This window comes from Perna viridis, chromosome 5 (assembly GCF_037379345.1).
Source record: "Perna viridis isolate PV_CMFRI_1.1 ecotype Kerala chromosome 5, ASM3737934v1, whole genome shotgun sequence".
NCBI classification, from domain to species: Eukaryota; Metazoa; Mollusca; class Bivalvia; order Mytilida; family Mytilidae; genus Perna; species Perna viridis.
In genome coordinates this window covers 37,144,555-37,152,324 of record NC_142449.1, presented here as the reverse complement: position 1 = coordinate 37,152,324, position 7,770 = coordinate 37,144,555, and positions in this window count along the sequence as shown.

The window sequence follows — 7,770 nt, the reverse complement described above, 5'->3', positions numbered from 1 at the left end:
TATGCAATATATTTCATTTTGCGACCTATACATATGTACGTGTACTGTTGTATTCTCCAGCTTCTGATAAATGCGTACGATCCTAAAAAAAAACTTTTATATCGGTGCACTGAACGCGACTACGAAAATCAAAGACTTAAGTCTTCAAAGTCGCTAATCGTCAAATATTCTGTCCCTGATTTTGGCTTACTTTCGACTGCCGAAATGGCGATATGCTCTAAAACCGGGTGACTTCCGCTAAAATTTTGGTTCTCTTGATATGATTGTGTGCTCTTTCGTAACCGTGATGGCCCGAATGTTTTCAATTACCCGGAACCAGATTAAACAGTTGACAATGACTATTATATTGATACTCTTTCGTAACCGTGATGACCTGAATGTTTTCAGTTACCCTGAACCAGATTAAACAGTTGGCAATGGCTATCATATTGATACTCTTTCGTAACCGTGATGATTCGAATGTTTTCATTTACCCGGAACCAGATTAACCAGTTGGCAATGGCTATATATAGATATAAAGTACTGAAATTACGATCAACGGAGGCCCTATAGTAATAAGTTTTTCTGCCCGTCCGTCCGTCACAAAACCTTGTAAGCTCTATCATTTCAATACATTTTGGAGTCTAGCGATTAAATCTTTGTTTATTTACCACGAGAAAGAGTACAGTGCACAAAAAAAACAAAACAAAAAACGAAAAAAAGCAAGCGTTAAAAGACGTAGCAGAAAAACTTTGCTAATTATCATTCCCTACCAGATTGTACGTTACGCATAGGAAAAAAATCATAATTTAAAACAAAAAATACATTGCAGGAAAAATAAGTTAAAATCGGCTACTGGGGTCCAAAAGCATTATTCATGTCCGCTTTATTACTTTCATTCATTTTGGTGTTTAGCGATGTAAATTGCCATGATGATTCACCACTACTAGAAAGTGTGTCACATATCAAGGAAAACGCATCTGTTTAAAGACATTGCGGAAAAAAACTACCATAGATTTTGGACCCCCTGTCCAATTAACCACTTTTATGACCGATCTATAACTTCTTTACATTTTAGAGTTCACCGATAAAACTTGCCATCTATATTCGCAACTATAAGGTGAAGACCATCAGTTAAAAGCATTGCAAAAAATTTGTTGAACTTGGATATTCTCTAGTCCAAGTGATCACTATTTATGTCATCTTTATAATTTTAATGCCTTTTGAGGGTCAGCGATAATATAGCATGATTGTCTACCATTACTAGAAGGTGTTTCTCACAATGTGATTCTCTTTAGTTTTCTTCAGAAGTTCCAAATATGACAAATGGTCCATTTTGAACATTAAACAGACAGAAATGTTGAATTGATTTTGTCACTCAACTAAGCATTTTAATAACTAATTAAAGGGACATTTCTGTGATAATTATATCAACTTTTTTCTGGTTATGTAAGTACCATGTTATACAATGCTATGGAATTTGTACTACTTTGTTTCTTTGCTGATGTTTAACATACTAGTATAGTGAATTCATGATTGAATCTTTTTGTTCTAAAACTATACAGTTTTGTGAGAATGTTAAGATAGAATGGATTTATTGATTTTCGTTCCATGGTATGACGTATGGAGTTTTCATATTACAACTCATGCGTTATGCCAGAGCTTACCGATACTGGCAGACTTTTTGTATCGCGCTAGACTGCACACAATAAGGCTTCTGGAACAGGGTTATGTTGCTACAAGAATTAAGTCATCACTACAGAAGTTTAATGGTCATCATGAACTCGTGGATCGTTACGGTGTATCCATCTGCACCATGAAACTGATTTGTTCTACGTGTCACAGTTTTCCTTTCCTCTTTCGTCTACCCAAGACTTGACTTTTTATGAGCAACTCGGCGGGTGTTTCTAGAAAAGAAGAGGACGCTTACCCTACCGGTGTACCTGGTCCATGCTCCCAGTTTTTAGTCGAGTCCGAGTTGCTCATTTACTTTTGTTACTTTGTATGTATTATTTTGGTTATTTTATGTATTTTGTTGTGTATATCTGTTTTCCATGTCTGGTCTTTGTCCCTGGGAGACATTCATTTGATCGTGATTAGGAGGAGTGTACCGGGCATGCGTCAACTTGACATGGTAGAATAAAATTTGTCGTCGGGAAATTGGGATTTTTTGCTGGAAAACATAAATGCTGGACGAATAACTTTCATCAAATCGTTGCTAGAATATTAATCGACAGATTGATATGAAATTTTGTTGAAAAATTGTGTGTAATAACATTTGTAACATTTACTCTGAACTCAACTCACGAAAACGTAAACAAACATGGATGCCTCCGTACATGATGATCACGAATTGCCCATATTTACCCAATCACAACCAAATCCCAGTACTGATTCTTTAGATTCTACAAAACCCACCACTAACAAACGTCGCAACCCAGAGAGCCCCGATACCCTACCTGCCGCTGAAAAGCAAACAAAAAGACAAATTCGTAGACGAAATTCGTTGAATGACTTAACCGAACTCCAAACTCCGGCTACCAAAAAACAGACAGTGCAACGAAAAATCTCGCAGACAAGGTATTAGAAATCTTGATGAGCCCAGAAATTCTGACAACAGTAATGCCAATACTTGCTAGTAAAATCAACGAGTCTATATCTGCTGACATTGAACAAGTCAATCTACGAATCGATAATGAAACAAAGTCACTGCGCAATGAGTTGGAAAAACAGAACGCAATCATCACAAAAATGAACAAAAAATCTGTAAATAATTTATTGAAATATCCTCTTTAGAAATATCCGTTCAGGCCAACATTAGTGCGGTCAAAGAACGTGAAAGAGACATCGACGCTCTATATAAAAAAATCGCTGAACTTGAATACAGACTAGAAAATCAGGAACAATATTCTAGAAGAACTAGTCTTAGGTTTCACAATGTCCCAGTTCCAACAGATGGATGGCCGAATCAAGCACCCTGTAAACACTGACCAACTTGTCCTTGATATTTGCAATGGCAAAATGAATTTGAATATTGGACTGAATGACATAGGCCGACACAAATGGCACCTTTATTACAGAAAGTCTAACACCCTATAGAACGGAATTGGTTAAGAGACTTGCCAAACTTAAAATTGACAAATTAATCGAAGCATACTGGACATTTGATGGTAGAATTTTCGTTAAACAGCATGCAGAAAGTCGAAAAGAGATCATAAACAATTTTGATGATATAGATAACTTCGAGCGACGTATCAGAGATCATGCAGCAGTTGAGCATAGCCGTGATATAAACGTCTAAAGGATGCTTTGTGCTTTAAAATAGCCTATCTATGTCTTCATGAATTGTTATTATTTTATTGTTTGTAAACATAAGCATTCATCTAAAACATGTGTTCTAACTTCTACCTGCGGGTCTTTTTTGGTTTTTTTTTGTGTAGGCTGTATTTAGACAAATTTACCTGTTCTGTTTGATATCAATAGAAACAATTATCCAAATTTTACCTGAATTTTTGGGACTGCGATTTAGATGATAATATAAAAAAACTTTATCACATTTCAAACATTACTCCTTAGTATAACTAGAGAATTTATACGTACATTGGACCTCCTATGTCAAAGTTGTACAGACTATGAAATCCATACAGGTTTTATCACGGAAATGATAGGGGTATATAAATTTACTATTGTCCGTGAGTACGTCCGTGCGTTCCTATCTTGGTCAAGATTTTTTGGGCTTAGGTCCATTTCTCGGGTATTGTATATGGTTGGGCAACGATACTCTGTTACTTAATTAGAACACCAAGATCCACAATAAATTATGTCAATTTGACATACATTTTCCTCTTAAGTGACTTGATTAGGTTTGTTAGTTTTTTTTATGTTTTTTTTCTTTTTCTTTTTTCTTGGGTACTACTCCGTGATAGGACAACGATACATTGTCAGTATGTTTATCTTGGTTAGTAAAGCACGATCCAAAATGCGGACTTGGGACATTTTGACCTACATTCTCCATTTAACCACTGTCAAGTTTTGTCTCTAGGTCCATAAAATCCAAATATATGGAAGGGCAATGATACTATGTTATAAGATATAACCCCGGGTATAACTATGTTGACATAACAGGGTCCACCTTGAATTAGCATGGAACTTTCTAGTTAAACTTTTAGGTTAATATGAATACCGATCGTGGCATCTTCCGTCCCACTTACACATTTTCTAGTTGTTTTTGTAAGTATGTTTCATACATTTTAGTAAGATATAGCTATCATACATCTTAGTAAGGTATAGCTAAAATATTGCATATGAATAAATATCATCAAATGTTCGCATCGATATAACCTGTATGGAGGTGAAATACTAATAGTCGAATCAGTTAATATATATCTTTTTGTTACTTTCTCTTTATTCCATATTAATATGGCGAAAAAATTGTGATTTCTTCATATTACTTAAATAATATATGATTGGTTGTAAAACTCATTTTTACTCTGCAGTACTTTGTACTTTGTTTGGATTTGAATTGCTGCTAGGACTGTATAACTGTAATACATGCCCGAGGCCCCTGATGTTACAGTTCTGCAGACCTATCAATTCAAACTAACCTGCCCAATAAGTACAATGTACTACTTAATGATAAAGCTAATTGCAGGATAAAATTTGAGAAAGTTTACTCATATAATTGTTCAGGTACTTCCTCATGTAACAAATTATAACTGAAAATAGAGTACCAAGTGAATAATTGTCAACCTGTAAACAGCAACTGGAGTAATCTATAATAATCTATGACAATAAACAGTTGAACAGTATAATGTATTAATTTATGTTATATGTATTTACTATTAGTTAATTGACTGGTAGCGCATAACATATTAATCGTAAGGGACGTATCATTTTTTGCCTGGGAGGGGGGCTGGTCAAAAAGTAGGGGATGTCATTGTTTTTTTCTTTTGATGGAAAAGGAGAGTTCAGGTTTTTATCTATCTTCATAGTGAGGGATCATTTCTCAAAACTTTCCTAATTGCTGAAATGCAAATGATATAAAAAGACCCATGACAGTGTATAACTACATAAAAAGTCTTATATTTGAATGTCCTCATTGTAATGAAGCTACAAACAGATATGACATGGCTACCAATATTGGAACACACTCGATATCTGTCCACCCATCATATTATTGACGTTGAATTTTTACTTTGGGTATACCGCAATTTACATGCATATCTGTACAATAACTATAAATGAAAAAGGGGGATAAAGTATTTTCCCTAGCTTGAAGAAGGGGGACCTAAAAATATCCCTATATTTAGGCGAGGGGTTCTTTTTTTTTCTCCAACTTTCAATTCTAAATGACTACCCCTAGGCCTCCCAGCTAAAAAATGATACGTCCCTAAATACATATGTAGATATATTACATCGTCAAATCCCAATACCCACTCAGCCTCTATGACGTATATGTCATATATGTATTTTCTTCAAGTCTTTGTAATTTGTTTTGTATATAATGTATGTGTTTTATGTTATGTTTCTAAAGTTGGTGATGGTGAATTGACATGTGTAATACTCTTTGACAGTGGCTGTTATACCATCATATCTGCAACTTCTGTCTCTGTGATAGATGGCAGGTAATGATCTTTGTACTTACAGAGCGAGCAGCCATTGGTTTATTTAACAACAGAAAACTGATTAATTCAATACCCCTAAATTATAGAAATTCAACCTATCTTGATCTGCTTCTCATTAATTTTAATTGTACATTTTTTGTCATCGGCCTTTCATTTCTTCAATCAGTACACCCCAAAATAGACATAGTTTTTCTGCTTTTTGTACTACACTTCATTCTCATTACAGGAAATGTTGAAATGAACCCAGGTCCTATAATTAACTCCTCAAAGTTTTCTATTAGCTCCTCCAGTAACGACAACTCCCTTTCACTATGTAACATTAATATACGAAGTATTCGGAACAAACTAGATTTTTTAAACCTGTTCTGTGAGGATTTTGATATCATAACCATAACGGAAACACACTTAGATCCAAATATAAAAGATGAAGATATACTTCTAGACTCCTTTCCTAAAGCCGTCATCCGAAAAGATCGTGATAACTTTGGTGGCGGTATATTAATATATACAAAAGACGATATTCATGTCAAAAGACTGAATATTTTAGAAAATGATATCGACGAAACACTCTGGGTTGAGATCAGCGCAAAGGGTCAAAGATTTGTACTCTGTAATATTTATCGTGCCCCTGGAACTGATGTTGATTTTTTTACACGATTAAATCATGCGATAGGGATGAGCTACCAGTTCAATGAAAACATTGTGGTCACGGGTGATTTAAATTCGGATCTATTTATGATTGATAACAATAGACTTGTTGACACAATAAATCTGTTCAATTTTACAAATGTGATTAACAAGACTACCAGAACAACTGATAATCGAAGATCTTTATGAACGGCCACTGATAGTCTTTGATATTCCATGATCTGTAAGTGACCACGACGCATCTATTGTATATTTGGTATGTCCAAACAAAGATCCTGTCTCTTACAAAAGACTTGTCTGGCTGTACGACCGAACTGACAAACAAAAGTTTGCTGAGAAACTAGAGGCCTTGGATTGGGATACACTCCTTCCCGATGGCGCAGATGTGGATGTAATCACAGAAATGTTTACGGAAATATTTCTGTCCATCGCGAAGGAGTGCATTCCAACCAAAGAAGTTATCATTAGAAAAAATGATAAATGTTGGTTTAATAACGAACTTAGAAAGGAAATTGGAAAGCGTGACCGTTTTAGAAAAAAAGCGTTGAAATCAAAAATTGAAAGTGATATTCTGAGGTACAAGAAGCAGAGAAACAGTCAACAATTTAAAAAAAAGCTGCCAAAGAAAAGTTTGAAAGTAATCTTGACAATTATATCTTAGATAATGTAAATAATCCTAAAGCGTATTGGAAGATAATGAAAATGCTGATAAAATCAAACAAAGGTACAAATTCTTTCCTGCCCCTTCAAAATATAATAAACGATGATGTATTAAGTGACATAGTATACACAGATGATGAAAAATGTACATTACTGAATAAATATTTTTGTTTTTTCTCAAAACTAGAGGAGGAAAAACTATCAGTTATCAGATTTCGAAAGTAAGACAAATAGCTGTATTTCAAATATTAGAATAGATGAAAACGAAATCGTTGATATATTAAAGATTTTAAAACCCAACAAAGCATCGGGACCAGATATTGTTAGTCATAGGATGCTCCAGCTTTGTCCAGACAAAGTCGTTATCCCCTTAGAGAAATTTTTTTATAAATCAATCCAACAATGCAAATACCCAACTAGCTGGAAGATGGCACATGTTACTGCTTTATTCAAGAAAGGAGACCCCTCTATAGACCAATATCGTTAATAAGTTGGCAAAGTCATGGAAAGAATTATATTTAAACATGTATATAATCATTTATATAGTAATAAGCTAATTTTTCAGTACCAATCTGGTTTTTTGCCAAAATACTCTACCGTGCATCAACTTCTTGAGATATACAGTAACATTTTAAATTCTCTTGAGCAAAAAGAAATGAACTGCTTTGTGTTTTGTGATTTTTCGAAAGCGTTTGATAAAGTTTGGCACAAAGATTTATTAAAAAAGATTAAATCATATGGTATTTCAGGAAATTTATTTAGTTGGTTTAAAAGTTACTTAGATAGTAGACGTCAAAAGGTAATGTTGAATACAGCATCCTCAGATGATTGCCATCTTTCAGCTGGTGTTCCACAGGGA